Source organism: Ambystoma mexicanum, chromosome 1p, assembly GCF_040938575.1.
Source record: "Ambystoma mexicanum isolate Mex_15411 chromosome 1p, UKY_AmexF1_1, whole genome shotgun sequence".
NCBI lineage: Eukaryota > Metazoa > Chordata > Amphibia > Caudata > Ambystomatidae > Ambystoma > Ambystoma mexicanum.
The window spans coordinates 1405456439-1405474898 of NC_090921.1; positions in this window are offsets into that span (position 1 = coordinate 1405456439).

Genomic DNA, 18460 nt, shown 5'->3' on the forward strand with positions numbered 1-18460 from the left:
TGCACACACTGCAGAGCTGTTCACTCCACAACTGCAGCCATGGATTAAACAGGGTTGGATGTGCTATGAAGCACCACACCCATCGAATTAACAATGTGGCCAATGGTGAGGAACCTCACACAGAAGGCAACAATGGCAAACCTAATTGCAACCACGGCACATATTTGTCGGTGCAAGGCCTCCATCCCTGCAGCGAATGGCCTACGGGCTTACCACATGCAACACCCCGGAATACATGATATCTTACAATATCCACAGCACCTATTGTGCAGTAACAAAGCCTGCCTGCATTCAGCACACACGGTAGTCACCTATGCAGAGAACAGCGAATTTGCGCTGTAGGCACGGATAATGCAGGCACATCAACGTCTTCGTTCACCTATTGACATAATCTCATCTGCACCACTTTTCAGTCTCCCACCCTTTATGTCCCTTCTTCCCACCACCACATGCCACACTCTATTCAGTGCACAAAAGCAGTACCCCTTAGTGGGGTACAGTAGGCAGCACTCCACGCAATGGACACTACGCAATCCTATCGAATATGCAGTTCACCCCTATCCACTTCTATGCACACACTATATATATACCCACTGCACACACTGCAGTATCCATGCACATAGAAGATGCACTTCAACTCTACCCTCTTCTATGCTGATAGTATGACAACACTGCACTCAGTGCACTCACTGCAGACCTGTTCACTCCAGAAGCTGCAGCCATGGAGTAAACACTGCACAAAGTGCTAATAAGCACCATACCCATGGAAATGGAATGAACAATTTTTGCAATGCTGACTAACCACACACAGAAGGCAACAATGTGAAACCTAATTGCAAGCATCTCCTTCATTTTTTCAACTTATTGCAACCACGCCACATAGTTGTCGGTGCAATGCCTCCCTCCGTGCATGGAACGGGCTATGGGCTTACCACACGCAACACACAAGAGTACACGCTTTCTTACAATGTGCATGTCATGTGCAAAACACCCCCCTTCTGCAAATGAGCTCCCACCAGTAACCACGGAAAGAGGTCTCTGCATAGCCATCGTGCCGTAACAAAGCCTGCCTGCATACAGCACACATGGTAGTTGGCTGTGCAGAGACCCGCAGATTGGCACTGTATGCACGGATACTGCAGCCACATCAACGTCTTCATCCACCTATTGATATATCTCAGATGAATCACTTCTCACTCCCCCACCCTTTCCATCCTTTCTTCTCACCACCATGTGGGGTAATATATGTTTTGCAATTCACTCCCTGTCTGCTATTCAAGGACCACCAGTCAGCATGTAAAGGATCGCAGCACGACCTATCGTGCCCTAATGAAGGCTTCCTGCATTCACCACACATGGTAGCGGCCTGTGCAGGGACCGGCGAATTGGCACAGTACACACGGATACTGCAGGCACACGACTGTCTTCGTCCACCTAATAATCACACATCTCAGATGAACTACTTCTCTCTCCCCCACCCTTTCTATCCCCTCTTTTCACCGCCACATGGCGTACATTCTGGTTGTCAGTCCCTTTCGGCGCTGCACTGTCCTCCGATACACCATGGTGCATTTCCCAAAAACGTTTCCAAAGTTCGCCAACATCACAGCGTACTACAAGCCAAGGAGCCTTCTGTCCATGGAGCGAACAGGGAAATGGGTCAGCGTAGCGGAGCCAGATATCACAGATTTTCTGAGGCATACATTTCAGTTCTTTGGAACTAAAGTACTGGTCAGATATCCACCAAACACACAAAAGCGTTCTTTCTGACCCAAGCCCCTACTCCTGCCGCAAATTTTGTGCAAATCCATCCAGCCGTTTGGGCTCTACCCATAGGACCCACCTATAACTTATCCCCCCATGGACGAATCCTCTGAGCGGGCCGTGCACTTTTTTTGCAAAGTTTGGTGAGGATTCCTCCAGGGGGAGTGAATTTATAAGCCGCTGATTAAGTGGACTTTCTATGGGTTTAGCAAATTAACCATAACTACACGCCCGCTACCGCAGGCCGTGCGATATATAAATAACAAGGCCTGAGGTGGCGACCCTTGAAAGTGAGAGTCCCCCAAAAAGGCATTTAAACTCTACAATGGGAGTCAATAATGGACACACCCCAGCAGGGAATGAGACCAAGACCAAGTGCGGTTGAAGTATAAAAGGCTTTATCTAAATCAATATAGGGCATGCAGAGGACTCTGCAAACTCTGAGAGTGCTCTGCCAGATAATAGAAAGACATTCATATTTATTACAAAAACAAACATGTCATTGGTGAGGTAAGCTAGAGGGGGCACATAAACATGGGGATTGGGTGGTGAAGACTAGCTACTATGTTTGATGGAGGTGCAGCACTCCATGATTGGCAGAGATCCATGTGGTGGCAGCGCGGGGTGCTCAGGTCAACTGGGCTCATCGGGGTGGAGTATCAGGTCACAAGCTGTTCGAGTTGATACATCGCGGCTGCACTAACATTTTGCCCTTGTGGCTAACTTATACTTCAATCTGTCATATGAATCCTACAAGTTGTTAATCTAACATCACAAAAGAAATAGCATGTAACTCAGGATCTTCTCAATACATCATCAAAAAGTCATTGTTAACAGAGAGGGGCAGGTTCATGAGCCCATGTGTCTTATCAGGGGGCATGAGTCGGGGTACCGTTATCATTCTACTTTGTTAGATGTAGTAAGAGACATTTTTGTAGTGTGTTAGTACAAGAGTAAATAACTGCCACCATGGCCAGTTGAGATTGAGGTGAACTAAAATACCATTGGGTCAGGAGGTCACATAGCTGGTACATCAAAAGGTGGCGGCATGTGGGGTCTTGTTACTCATAATTCTTCTAACCAGAGCGTGGAGGTACACAGTGATTTTATGGTGGTGTTGGGTGTCAGGGGGCATGAGGGAAGGTAAATACCTTGTGTGGGTTCAGCAGGAAAGAAAGCAAGGAGGTGTAGCTGTGTTATTCCAACGTCAATAAACCAGAGATCTCCAATCCCCAGCCGGGCCTTGGAGGGAGGCGGATGGGGGCTGAGTATGTGGCTTTCCAGGGAAAGGGGGAGATGGCCTTTTAACTTCTTGCGCGTCTACGTTACAGGGTTGCATGCACATCATTATAAAATGAAAAACTGAGGTAGGCCAGTACAATTGCATGTATACATATATATTCAGTAAAAAACTTTGTTAAAGGGACGTTATGGATCCAAGTAAAACCGAAAACCCCCTGAAATTCGCCAGTTATGGTAAGCTAAGCAACCATAACTCACGCCACCACCGTGCATTGCTAAGACTAACACCCAGGACATCAAAGATGACATCACACATGTCATTGATGACATCACTGATGACTTCACATGTGCATTTACTTTTCATGAAAACTCTGTACAAGGGATTCTTATTATAATGTTCACATAAAAAGTGTCAAGGATCATTGGAATAGATATCTTGAGCTATGTAGTGCATTAGGCAATGCATTGATATAAATAGCATTCTATTATGAAGTTCTTTACAGTATAGTAAGGCACTCATGTATAAATATAAGCATTGTGTGCAGCATACATGATGGAGGTGCAATATTCATAATTTTCCCATGTTGAATAGTGAAATGATAAATGCTTTCTTATTAGCGTTTTGTGTACTGTGCAACATGTAATAAGTAGTTAATAAAACCACTTACTACATAATGTTATTATTACATACAAAACACAAAGACACAACAAATAAAAATATGAGTATATATAGAGAAAGTGAAGCACGCAAAAAAACAGCACTAGAAGCAGAAAGTGTTCACAACATAACTGATTATCTTTATGCACAGAAAGGATTACTCTGCTTCAAACCTACTACTTCCCTATGTACAAATATCACATGATGTGACTGCACCCTAAAGAAAGTAATGCAAATACAAATATGAGCACTTCCAGAGAAGTAATAAAAAAAACAGCAGAACTATAAGAAAGTGTTGAAAACCTTACTGATTGTCTTCATACACAGAAAGCATTGCTATCTTTTAAGTGTGTGTTTTTCCTATGTATATATTTCATATGCTGTGAGTGGACCCTAAGTGAATTATTGTAAGAACATATTTGAAGTATAAGTCTATAAATATAGTACTTTTTGAATTGTGTGTTCCTAACTATTACTGGTCAAGATATATCACTAAAGGAAAAAAGAGTGAGTCAGACGTGTGATGTCATCAGTGATGTCATCAATGACATTTGTGATGTCATCTTTGATGTCCTGGGTGTTAGTCTTAGCAATGCACAGTGGTGGCACGAGTTATGGTTGCTTAGATTACCATAACTGGCGCATTTCAGGTTTTTTTCAGTTTTACTTGGAACCATAACGTCCCTAAGTTTCTTTACTAAATTTCATAGGTTTTTAGTAGCGCAACTTCACCATAATGTTCCTTTAACAAAGTTTTTTTACTGAATTTTCATAGGTTTTTAGTAGTGCAACTGGACCATAACTTTCCTTTATCAATTTTTATTTTATTGAATATACATATCAATACTATGAATTTGATAGATGTTTACTAGAATTCACTGACTTTATATTCATGTAACATAGAACATACTGAACCCCCAGCTAGTTATTTTGATGTCTGCGGACTCTGCGGATGTCCGCGGACGATTGTGGACAACATCAACACTACCCAAAAACTCAGAGGGGATCGTAAATTGTTCTATCAAGTCATATAAAGACTACACAAGTTCAAAAAGCAGCATATAAACACATTATATGTAATAATAAATAAGAAGTGGAACCTACATATGTAACACATCAACCATCCATTTGAATACCATATGTACTAAAATGGAATATACCACAACAAAAAAGATATGCCTCCAACATAATTACCTCACAGAAACTGCACAGCTAGGAGAAACAGCAGACCTACACAACAATAAGAACACAATTTAACAGAAACTAATAAGTAAACTTCATTTGTCTTATATATTTCTAAACTTTCTGTATTAGGTACACTAAAAGTAATATATATATTTTTTTTTTACACAGAAATGGCCAGTACTTTGGAATGGCTTGAGGAACATTTTCCACGTGAGGAAATGACTGAAGATAGTGATACTAATGGTAGGCACTTCTCTATATAACCAAATTAATAATCATAACTTTATGTGTACTTAACATTTTTATTTTTTGTAACAGACCATACAAACATTGAGAATAATACACCTAAAGACACATTAGAACATACTCTGCAACACATGGAAGAAAACATGGACATGCTAATGTAAAAATTCAATCTTTTGAAACATTTTGTTGCGGACCACATAAAAGAAAAAAATAAATATCATTGTCCCACATGTACCTGTTCCCCCTCTCCATGTCCCAGTCAACTATCCCCAAACCTTCCCCACTAAGAAAAACATTACGATGAGACTTCCATCCCTTCATCTCCTCCCATCCATCCTCTCCAAACCCCCAATTCCCCTGTGTTAGTGTCACTTTCTGCTTCCCCCTCTCTTGCATACATTTTATACCTGTATAATAAAAGAAAATATTAGCTGTGTTTTAATTAATTCCTTTGTGTCTTATTTTTTTTAAAAGGCAGTTAAGATGTCCGCAGACAGTGCGGTTGTCCAGAATGTACGTAATTAACCAAAATGGGGGTGTCCTGAGGACACTACACCTGTCTGTACTGTCTGCATGCAAGATGAAACTGTTCTAAGAACATGTGCGGTGTCCGGGTTGTCTGTAATTAAACAAAATGGAGGTGTCCTAAGGACACTATACCCGTCGTACTGTCCGCAAGCAAGATGGTACTGTTCTCAGAACACACTCATTGTCCTGAATGTCCGCAATTAACCGAAATGGAGGTGTCCTAAGGACACTATGCCTGTCCGTCATGTCCGCAGGCAAGTTGAAACTGTTCTAAGAACATGCGTCATGTCCAGGTTGTAAGTAATTAAACGAAATGGAGGTGTCCTAAGGACACTATACCCGTCCATATTGTCTGCAAGCAAGATGAAACTGTTCTCAGAACACGCTTGTTGTCCTGAAAGTCCGCAATTAACCAAAATTGAGGTGTCCTAAGGACACTATGCCTGTCTGTAATGTCCGCAGGCAAGTTGAAACTGTTCTAAGAACATGCGCTGTGTTCGGGTTGTCAATAATTAACCAAAATGGGGGTATTTTAAGAAGATTATGCCTGTCCGTACTGCCTGTAGAACATCTACGCACATGCGCACCACACCCATAAGTCCTACGAACATCGTGCCTGTCCGTAACTGTCTGTCTCACTTGTGTCACACTTTTAATTAGTTTCAGGACCCAAACATTGTCCGTAGAACTCCCGCCACCGGCGCACAGCCGTTCCTGTACATTTGGTGTCCTGCGGACATCCATGCCCCTCGCGGATGTGTTTGTGACGTCATCATGTGACCGCACCCACGCTGAGCGTGTGTCCTGAATTGCGGACACTGTCCGGGTCCCTGAACATTTTAAAAAGTACTTTTTCAGGCAATCCAAAGTATTTCATAGTAAAAATTCACCATAGCACATGTCCCGGACAATGACCCTGACTTTCTACATACTTTTTGGGACGTTTTGAGCCTTTTTTGGTGCGGCTGTCCACGGAGCGTGCACCTGCACCCCTATAAAAGGCCACACCCCAGAGCTCTTCCTCATTGTGCTTCTGGCTATCTGACAGAGTATTGTCTACTTTGCTGGTAATCTTCCAGATTTTGCAGCTCATGCTGCTTTCCATCAGACCTGATGGCATCAATGCTTGCTGCTCCAGCTGGTGCTACATCTGTCTCAGCACCACCCCCACCCCCTCACCACCACCACCTCCCCAAGGGCCTGAAGAGGGGAACAGGCGTGAGGATGTAGAGGAGGAGGATGAAGAGGATAACAAGGATGAGCGGTGGACGTCCCTACTACCAGCACTCACCGTGAGTCTTGGGTGTGGCGGTTATTTACCATTCAAGGTGACGTACCAAAAGCACATGCAAACAAGGTCACCTGCAACCAGTGCAAAATGGTTCTGAGTCGTAGGAGGCCTGGTTCATACAGCTTTGGTACGACATCTATGAAGCGACACCTAAGGTTGCTCCATGGTGAGGCCTTTTGCAAGGTTGTACCTTGTAATGAATGTAGTAGGTTGAGTTCCTCTACCACATCCTCAGTTACTGCTCCTGTCACCACAAGAGACACTCCTGTGGGACAGCGCATCCCTCCATCTGCCTCACAGGCCATCCATGATGCTGATGACTCTTACCTTTCGAGTGTCACAGTTTTGTGTATGTACTGCAACAGAGTACTCTGCAGGGGGGAGAGACTTCGAAATGCTTTCGAGACTGCGGTCAAGGAGCACGAGAAGACCTGCCCACTACATAAGTAAGGCCCACCCTACATCTTCCTCTCTCCACCTGCCCTTTCTCATCCCTGTGGTTGGTGCCCCCCTACCCTCCTTTCCCCTCCTCTCCTAGTGTGCTGTGTGTAAAAAACAAAAACAATATAAAACAACAAAAATCCAAAAAAAGGCTCCTTTTGCAGTCTAAAAATAGAGGTGACAAATAAATGGAGCAGGCCCCTGTGCATTTTTTAGGAGTCTGCGGGCATCTAAAATTTTGGGGTTCTGCCCCATCAAAACCATTGCACCTTTCTGTGGAAGGAAGTGGTGGCTCTGAAAAGAGCCTTTTGGTGGTGTTTTTTTTGTGTTTGAATAACTTAAATAGTCAACACCTACTGCAAAATGGATGGCTGTAATTCCACAAAAGGTTGCAATGCATTTTGTATATTTCTCAGAAAAATCCGATTACCAGCATAAGTAAGATGAACTCCATCTCTGCAAAAAAATGTATGTGCTACAAAACATTATATTTTCATTGTGGAAAGAGGACATGCCAACATCTCTTAGAAAGGCACAAACAGCCTTATTAACATTCCGCCTCACTTTCTCCATTTGTGGACCAAATGAAGAAGAATGCAACCACATTTGTCTCTGCGCAATACGAGAAAAAATTACTTGGGAATTGGAAACATGTCCATGACCTTCCCAAGTCCTTCTTTCATCGCAAATTGCAAAGAAATTCCTGACACATGTCCTAAACTGTTCCCTCCACTGTGAATTATAATTATGTCTGGATTAAGCTCTGTCTCCAAACTAGCACATAGAGGTACCAAGTCCAACCACTTCATTCCAGGCACTCCATGCAAGTGTAATTCCACATGAGGGAATCCAAGATCTGCAGCTACTCCACAGTGTTCTGCATGCACCTCCAACCAATGTATCCATGAGTCTCCCAAAATCCAGATAATCTGTTTTCTGAAACACACAGCCATAGCTAACTGTTCTTCTCTCAGGAAAAAGACTTTCTGACAAACTCTCTCCTTACACAACACACCCAGTAAACTTTACTGACCAATCCCTTGCTCTGCTCATTCTCATTTGCATGCCTCTCCACCCCAAAATCCCTGTATGTAATACGCGGTGTCCGCGGACTACCGCCATGTCCGCAGACATATCGTAACTTGGACAGCCCTTCTACCATTTCCACTTCACTCTCTGTGCCATTACCTCATTGGATAGAGCTAACCAGTCACACAACCATCCACAAATCACATCCAAGACCTCTACATCTAACTCCATCATCAGAGTTCAGCACTTCCAATGTACTGTTGATCACTCTGAGTACAAGTCTCATATAATTGGAAAGCACCTTCGATAAAAACTACTCTACAAGTCTCTAAGATTTCTACTTGCAGCTTCATGCATATCCACATGCATGAATACAAACTACAGGTATGCATATTTTCTGCACAGTATATGTAGAACTCTTATAAATGCACATAAACAGAGTAACTGCCACTTAACCTGTATAACTTTTAAATTGAACTTACTGTCATTTTTCCCATCTGCTAAAATCAACTGCCACTTTCAAACCTGTCTGCTATCTATTTATTTTTTTTACACACACACCTATCCAAAAAATTATAATATTAGAAGATGGGAGAAATAGCAACATAATTGTGGAAAAACACTTAGTAGTGTATTATAAAATTACACACAGCCACTAAAAGGTCATGCATCTTCATACACTCACACACATAGACACTATCTTTGAAAAGCTCCCTGCTGCAATAACACCACTACCTTTAAATCACATATTTGTGCTTTATTACCCACACCTTCACAAATGCATACATTCCATGCTTTTCTGTACAGTTTCTGCCATTTACCTTATAAAATTGCAAAATAAATATATCATTATTTCTTCTTTCTCCTAACATCCTATAACACAGCTTTAAAAAAATGAAGTGAGCATCATACAGTTAATATTCTACTCATTTGCAAAGCATGTTGAACTTAAATATTGTAAATGAAATATAAATGCTGCACATAGTCAAATGAAACTGCACACATACACTCTGTTCAGATATCAAACAAGAATACTACTACAAAAACATAAAAATCAACGTCTCAATTAACATCAGTGGTATAAACACACAAAATTACTAACTTCTTTCTTTTACAATTGCAGTGAAGACCACTCTACTGGAAAACAGCAGCATCTGAACAACAAACAACAACTCCAAAGAAACCTGTTCATTCCACAAAAAAAGAGTAAGTACAATACAAACTTAATTTCTCTGCCTAGTTTTTAAATCTCTCCACGGTCTTGCTCCCCCTTGTCTCTCCTCCCTCCTCTCTTTCTACATTCCCTCCCACTCCCTTCACTCTGCTGACCACTTCCTTCTCACTGTTCCTCCTCCCTCTTGTGCCACATCCCGTTTCCGCTCCTTCCATCTCCTAGCCCCCCCTGCACTGGAAATCCTTACCTCTCTCACTCTGCTCTATTTCTACCTTTTCCTCATTCCACACTTCCCTCAAATCTCTCCTTCTCTATTCCCTGCCATGAAATCCCTCCCCCTTTCTTGCCCCCGTCATCCCTTGCCTTATCTCCTTGATCATATCCCTCCCCACCCCCTGCCCCCATACTCACCTTTCACCCCATCCATTTCCCTCCTCCTCCTCTTCCCCACCGTCCCTCTCTCTCTCAGTTCTACTGCACTACTCTCCTTCTCACCTTCAGTTTAATTGCTATACTTACTGTTTTGTTATGCGGTTGATTCACGTAATTTGTGCCCCAAAAAAACGAAGATTTGTGCACCATTCTGCCCACAAATCACCATTTATTAAACAGGGATTAACAGGCAGAATGACACACAAATCCCTGTTTATCAGAAAACAAATAACATAACTCAGCCCCTAGAATGGTAGTATTACAAAACAAAGAACTGTTTTAATTTTATACCATTAGATTTACTATCAGTGCTTCTCCTCACCACTAGCTCACTTTCTACTGTCATCTGAACCACAGTATAGTAACACACAAATAGAAGAATAGCCTTCCCAACTAATTGTAGCTGCCCAATGCACAATTATACACCACCACATACATCTTTACCATCATACTCAGAAACTCATGCACACAGCACACATACATTGCACAACAACCCAACACATACCTTATTTTTTTGTTTCAACAAACCCCGCAGAATGCCTACCACAAAGCAAGTCGGTAGAAAGCAACGCTGAAATAGAGCAAATGAGAATAAAAGTGTCCAAAATAAGCATCCATCTCTAGCAGAGTTTGTAAAAAAGTTCAAACAAAACAGCTAATACAGTCATTTAGCAAAACAAAACAAGCTTCCAGTACAGAAACTTTGCCTCCTCTATCAAAATGTAATAGAAAACAGAAAATGATTAACAAGAATGCAGCTACCAATACTGCTTAAACTGCTCCTATAAATCTTGATATAGTGGCAAGTAACCATACCAAAAAAGGATTTTAGCAAAAATGTTCCCCCATGGAGTCCTTCAGAATCTTATAAAAACAGGAGACAAATCATGCACAACCATTAAAACCTACCGTAGGAAATTGATCTTAGACGCTTTGATAGACAGTGCAATCCTTCTCAAAAGAAAGTTATTTATTTTAGTGTTAAACAGAATGAAACCACTAACAAAACCAACTACTAAATTACAGAAAAGACTTTTCAATAAACGGAATGTTAAAAAAAATAACTTCTTAAATATCTGTGGAGGTGAATGGAGTCAGACCACGAGCACAGAACCATATTTTATTGAAGAAGCATACAAACAAAATCAAACAAACACAATTGCCATACATAGCAGTGGACGAGGTTATGAAAAACTTAATAATACCATAATGCAACAAGAAATACTGCTTACAAAAATATCCCCAGAAAACTCAGTATCAACTCTCCATTCGACTGAACCAGAACGTCCAGTATACAAATGGCCATGCTCGTCAATGTGTAACATTGCCAAAAACTCTTTCAAATCTTTACGCCAGTTCCTCAATCAATATGTGAAAGGCAAAGACAAAATCAAAATGAAACTGCTGCAAAATATGGATCCCTGTCCAGTGCGTAAATACACAGGAGTACACGGACATTCATTGGCCTGCATTTCAGGACCTATTTGCAAAAGCACCTTCCATCATATCAAAATGATATCAACATATCATTCAACTATAAGAAATCTAGTGTATAAACTGTACTATGGTAAAAGTCCTGCTTTAGCACTAGCCAATTTCAATAATGATCTTCTACATGGTACAGCCCAAGACCTACTGGAAGAAATAGAGCATATCCAGAAAAAATATTTTGGAAGTGAAAGCCACTTACAAAATACAGTAGCTTTACAACTGACTAGCAACAATTGTACAGATGGCAATCTTCTACCATACACATACAATAAAGGAATACTAATATTTAAAAGTACATCCGCTGAAGTACCAAACCATGTGTGTGTGTGTTGCCGCAAACCTTTTTATAAAAGTAACACAAAAACTATATACTTAACATACAAAATAGAAAACAATGAAGATTCCAAATGGTTTGAATTAGCTCTTTACCTTATAGCAGAAAACAAATACGAAATAACTGACCCCTTAATACTTTGCAGTTACTGCACTACAAAACTTGACAACAATCAAACTCCTTCACGTGCTATCACAAATAATTTGGAATTATTCCCACTACCAAAACCCCTGCAATAGCTCAATTTATATGAGAGCAACATAATTCAAACAGTGCACCCATTTCAAGCAATAATACACCTTGAACCAAAAACAGCAAAATTATCTCCCTCTGAATTGGTGAAAGGCATTTGTGGCAAAGTAGTTTATTTACCATTAGATCTAAAAGAAAATGTGCACACTCTGGGAGTGCAACGTCCAATAGAGCAATCTTTAATTGTCTTAGTAAATGGTGTACCTACAGAAGACAAAACAAATTGGCAACAACTTGTAGACTTAAGTTAGACAAGCCTTGCAATATCTAAAAGACTATAATAAATACTACAAAGAAAGAAATATTGAAGAAAATTTAAGGGAAACAACTAAAATAATTCAAGAGTCACTAGAAACTTGTCAATTTGAACTTCTAGATCCTGCTACAGTATCCAATATTTTAGACCATTATTCAATTCATCGATTACACTCTAATGGCACGATAGATGATGCACTAGAAATGTACCAAATGCGACAAACCAAAGGATCACCAATCAGCATATGGGAAAAAAGTATAGAAGCACATGCTTTTCCTCTACTCTTTCCTACTGGCAAAGGAGGATGGTACGATGATAGACCTATTCAGATAACAGCATCAGAATACCGCTCGTTACGAATGTATTCTGAAGATCCCAGATTTAGACAAAATGTGGAATACATATTCCACCTACTCTTTGAAAGTGAACTAGCAACTCTATGTTACGGAGTTGCACACACATTAAAATCAGGAACCCACTTTCAAAATATGTCAGCTACGCAATTACTACAAAAAGTGCAAGAAAAAGATGAGGTTGTACAATCAAGCATTACAAATCTGTTAGCAAACATGCATGCTACTAAAGAGTACTGGTTCCGACGTCACAGAGATGTACGTTGTATGATAACATACCTTGGCCCACCCACTTGGCTTGTTACATTAAGCTGTGCAGAATATGCGTGAGAGGATTTACATGATTTCATATGCATATCAAACAAAAACAAAACAAACATAGATATACTAAGACCTGGAGAACTTTGCTCTCTAGATCCTGTTAATGTTTCAAAATATTTCCATCATCGCTTCATTGCTATGCTACACTTCATTTGCAATAAAACTGTTCCACTCCTCGGAGAAGTGCAACACTTCTTTTGGAGTAAAGAATACCAAGCCACAGGAGAACCACATATCCACATGCTTTTATGGATTAAAGATGCTCCTAAATTTGGTCAAGACAGTGATGCCACTGTTTTACAATTTATCAAAAAATATGTCACGTGTGAAATTCCATCAGAAGCAACAAATAGTGATCTTCATGCACAAATTGTACAATTTCAAAGACACAAATGTGGCAAATATTGTCGTCGCAAATACAAAAACAAAGGGAAATACTACACCAAATGCTGTTTTGGTTTCCCTAGACCGGTTACAGAAACAGGTGAAGTGAAAAACGTCATGTCTTCAGTTAGACAGAGTGTTAAAGGTAAATCATCTAAAAGCACATATTACATAAAAAAAACAGAAGAAGCAAAATATAACAATGATTACAATGCAATCATTGCCCTATTATGGAATACAAACATAGATGTGCAGTACATTTCAGATGTTTCCACTGCAGTTGCACGATATGTTACAGCCTACTTAACCAAAAGCAGAAAAAACAGAGCTTCAAGACCTCTGAAATGACCTATCATCAGAAAAAACACTGTCTCAGAAATTGTACAGCTTGGGCATAAAAATGCTCTCCCATAGAGAATGTGGCTGCTATGAAGCTGCAGATCGTTTAATCGGTACTGCTGTGCATGGAAAATCTGAAAATATATTATGGCTAAATCTTGGTCCTGCTAAATCTAGAAAAAGAGTTCTCAAATCATAGGACAATATAGAAACAATAGCCAAAAATGATCCCAACAGCCAAGACATTTTGAAAAACAATTCACTAGACACATACTACCAAAACAGAAGTACCACTTTGGAAACAATGTGTCTATACCACAAAGCCCAAAACTTCACATACAAAAATAATATAAAACCTGATGAAAAAAAAGGTAGATACAGAGCGACAAATTGAGAAGGCAGCTTAGTAAAAATTACCAAACCAAGTTGAATTAATCATATCAAATTGTCATTAAAAACTCCTCAACATAAAGATCTATATTACATGTCCCTGTTACAACTCTTTAAACCATGGAGAAAAGCAGAAGAGATACTAGATGACTATGACTCCTATGAAGATCCTTTCAAAGCAAATGAAAGCACTATAACCGATGTAAACTATACACAGTACAAAACAATGTTGCACAATAAACAGCAACACGAAGAAGAACTCCAGGCCCAACTAGATAAGGACACTCCCGACAGTAGTCAACCTTCTGTAACAGGAAGCCAAGAACCACTGGGACAGCCACTAACAGCAAATGAGGCAGAATTAGCTATGACAGAAGTAAAAAACACCATGTGTCACTATGAAGATACAGAAGACTTAACTGTACTACAATCAAAACTGAACAACGAGCAGCGTAGCATTTTTCAAGAATTAACAAAAGAGATTGCACATGGTGTACAACATGAAAATAAAGAATGCACCTGCCAAAATTACAAACCTATACTACTATACGTCAGTGGTGAAGCTGGTTCAGGCAAAACAGTCTCAATCAAAATCATCAGCAAGTTCCTTCAACAACTGACAAACAACAAACTGTCAGCTGTTGTAACTGCCCCCACAGGTTTAGCTGCCTACAACATAGAACACCAAAACAAATTAGAATATTACAAACTTTCTACAGAAGCTGCAATGGGACTACGCAGTGTTAAAACAAATGAAAATGCTACTAATAGATGAAGTGAGTATGGTCTCCAACCTAATGTTGGCTTTGATTCACATCAGATTACAAGAAGTACTCAAAGCAAACTACGAATAACTCTTCGGAGGAAAACACATTATTGTTTTCAGAGATCTTCTTCAATTGACACCAGTGAAAGGTGAACCTATTTTTAAAAACGTAGGACACAAACTCTGCCGTAAAACTGTTGGCAGCCTAGGAAATGTCAACATTTGGCAACATTTCCAATCCAGAGAATTAACAAAACATGCGCCAGTCTGCAGACCTCACCTATGCCAACATTTTAAAAAGTATTAGAGTTGGTGTACTATCTCAAGAAGCACAAGCAATATTAAAAACCTGGCACATCGATGCACTTTATGGCCATAACCCATGTGCTACTGATGTCATGGAATAATTAGCACACAAAAATGTCAATTGTATGTCCTTGATGCCAACTCTTGGAAGCTTTTCCAAATTCAATGAAATAATGTTAAAAAAAGAAATGCAACCAATAATTGAAATTTCCTCCACAGACAAACTGGACGTACAGGGTACGACACTACCCATGTGTCAACAAGCCACAACAAGACTAAATGCCTTAGAACATTCTATCTCCAACACAGCTGGTTTAGAGAACATATTGAAATTATCTTTAAACCGTAGAGTAATGCTTAAACGTAACCTTGATGTGGAGCAAGGACTAGTTAATGGAGCACTGTGTAAAGTTGTTGGCTTTCAAACATACCCACGTGACAACATCATTCAGTTTGTCAATATTCTCTTTGACAAACTTTCAGAAGTAAAAAAGATAGGACGCTCAACTGCTCGATTCCTTCTCTTCAAAGACATGTATGTACGAAGAGCAGAATTTTCTTTAACTCTAGCGTACGCATTCACCATTCACAAATCACAAGGTCTTACCTTAGATAAAGCATTGATAGATATCGGAAACACAGTCTTTAAAGAAGGCATGAGCACTATCACACTTACATACACTTAACGGTTTATTTCTAATCAACATTGATGCAAGTAAAGTAAACACTGATATTCCTTGTATTTTAGAATACAATAGACTAGGTTCACTATACACCCCCCATCTAAAAACATATCCTGTTCCTCAAAAAGGAAAACATTTGAAAAGAAAACTAATTCAAACAGAAATGCAACAGGATCTCACTGCAAATCCTCCAAAGAGAGTAAAAGAAGCTAATAGTTTATCAATTACCGCAACCAAAGATGAACCTATTACTCAAAGTAACTCAGGTACTTCTTCAAAGAAAAAACACACACTCCGAAAAAATGACTTGGACACAGAACTATCTTGTCCTTTCAAATTTTCAAATATAACTGGTGTAAGTTGCTACGCAAATGTAGCAATCAATATTCTTTTTCAATTGCCACCAATTGTTGACAACATTTACTTACACAGTACAGACCAATTGAGTTTACAAATGTTAGTCCTTCATAGAAACGCAACAAACAATCCTGACAACACATATAGTGTTCATGGAATAAGACAAGAATTGGACTACTGTGCTGGAATGGTGAGATTCACTATAACCTCACAAGAAGATCCACAAGAATTTATAATGTACTTGCTACAAGTACTGGAAAACAAAAACATACCTATAAATGGAATCTTCAAGATTTAATACATGTGGAAACATACATGCACTCTGTGCAACAATATGCAATATGAACAAATCCCTAATGAACGTTGTGTGTATGTATCCATACCTAACTGTGAATCCGTTCCATTTCAGCAACTTGTACAAAATGCAAACCATGGCAGATTATGTACTACCTGCAATTCAGATAATCGCTCCACCTTACTAATACAAACACATGGTAAATACGTAATACTAATGCTCTACGTTACAATGAAAATGGTACTAAAAACAACTGCAAGCTGACTGGATTCACACATGGTCAAGTATCACTTGGTAAGAAAACCTTCACATCGATAGGTATAATCTACCATGCAGGAACCACAACCAATGCAGGTCACTACACTGCAAATATAAAAAAGAATTGTGGATGGTTCAAATGTAATGCTAGTACCATTACTTTAAAGCAAAGATTACCAGCAAATCTTATAAAGGCTTATTTAATATTCTTAAAAACAAAATGTAATAAATAATCTGTGCATAAACATTAATAAAATTTCAATTAGAAAAGTATAACAGTTAGAATATGCCAACAGGTATCTAACTACCCCAAGATTCTGCAACAACCAAACATATAAATCAATACCACTAAATTATAACAAGAAACAAACAGTTAGAATACGCCAAAGGGTATCTAACTGTCCCAAGATTCTGCAACAACCAAACAGATAAAACACTACCACTAAAAATAACAAGAAATAAACAGTTAGAATACGCCAACAGGTATCTAACTGCCCCAAGATTTTGCAACAACCAAACAGATAGATTAACAACTTGAGAATATAAATAAAAAGTATAATGAGTTACAGTTCAACAACAAGTATCTAACAATCTGCAACAAGCCAACATTAGCCAGAAACAACAAGTAAACACTGAAAACACAAAAATAAATGTATTGTACCAAAATAAAAAAAGTTATTTTTTTAATCCAACATGGATTTTTTTCCCACAGACCCAATGATTTAACAACAAACACAGAAACTGAGCCAATTGCACAGTACACTGGTTTGTAAACTACTAAATATGAGGGTCGAAAAAAAGCTGAAATGTCTATTTTGCAATGTAAAAAGTCCTTATCAACTACCAACACTAACATGATCTTTTCTTTAATCACCGAAATTGACAAAGAATATATGTGCTCCAGTTACCAAACCAAACAGTAAGTATATTATAATAAGTACAACTCATAAATACTGCTCCATAACACAACCATTGAAGCAAACATGTAACCGTACACCACAATGCACCAAAGACTCTAGGCCCTGGCCCCAACCACCACAGCATATCACACCCATACATCACACCCATAGAATCAAACATTTTAACCATGCAGTATGGGCATGTTTTATGTCCGCGGATACCAAGCGTGTTCTAAGAACAGATTTATTTTGCTTGCGTACAGCACGGACAGATATATTGTCCTTAGGACACCTCCATTTTGATTGCTTATGGACATCCCGGACACCGCGCCTGTTCTTAGAACAGTTTCAACTTTCCTGCGGACACTACTGACAGGAATAGTGTTCTTAGGACACCCCCATTTTGGTTAATTGCGCACATCCCGGACACCGCACCTGTTCTTAGAACAGTTTCAACTTGCCTGCGGACACTACGGACAGGAATAGTGTCCTTAGGACACCCCCATTTTGGTTAATTGCGGACATCCCGGACACTGAATGTGTTCTTAGAATAGTTTCAACGTGCCTGCGGACAGTACGGACAGGAATAGTGTCCTTAGGACACTTCCATTTTGGGTAATTGCGGACATCCCAGACACCGCGCCTGCTCTTAGAACAGTTTCAACTTGCCTACGGACACTACGGACAGGAATAGTGTCCTTAGGACACCCCCATTATGGTTAAATGCGGACACACCAGACAGCGCGCCTGTTCTTAGAACAGTTTCAACTTGCCTGCGGACACTAC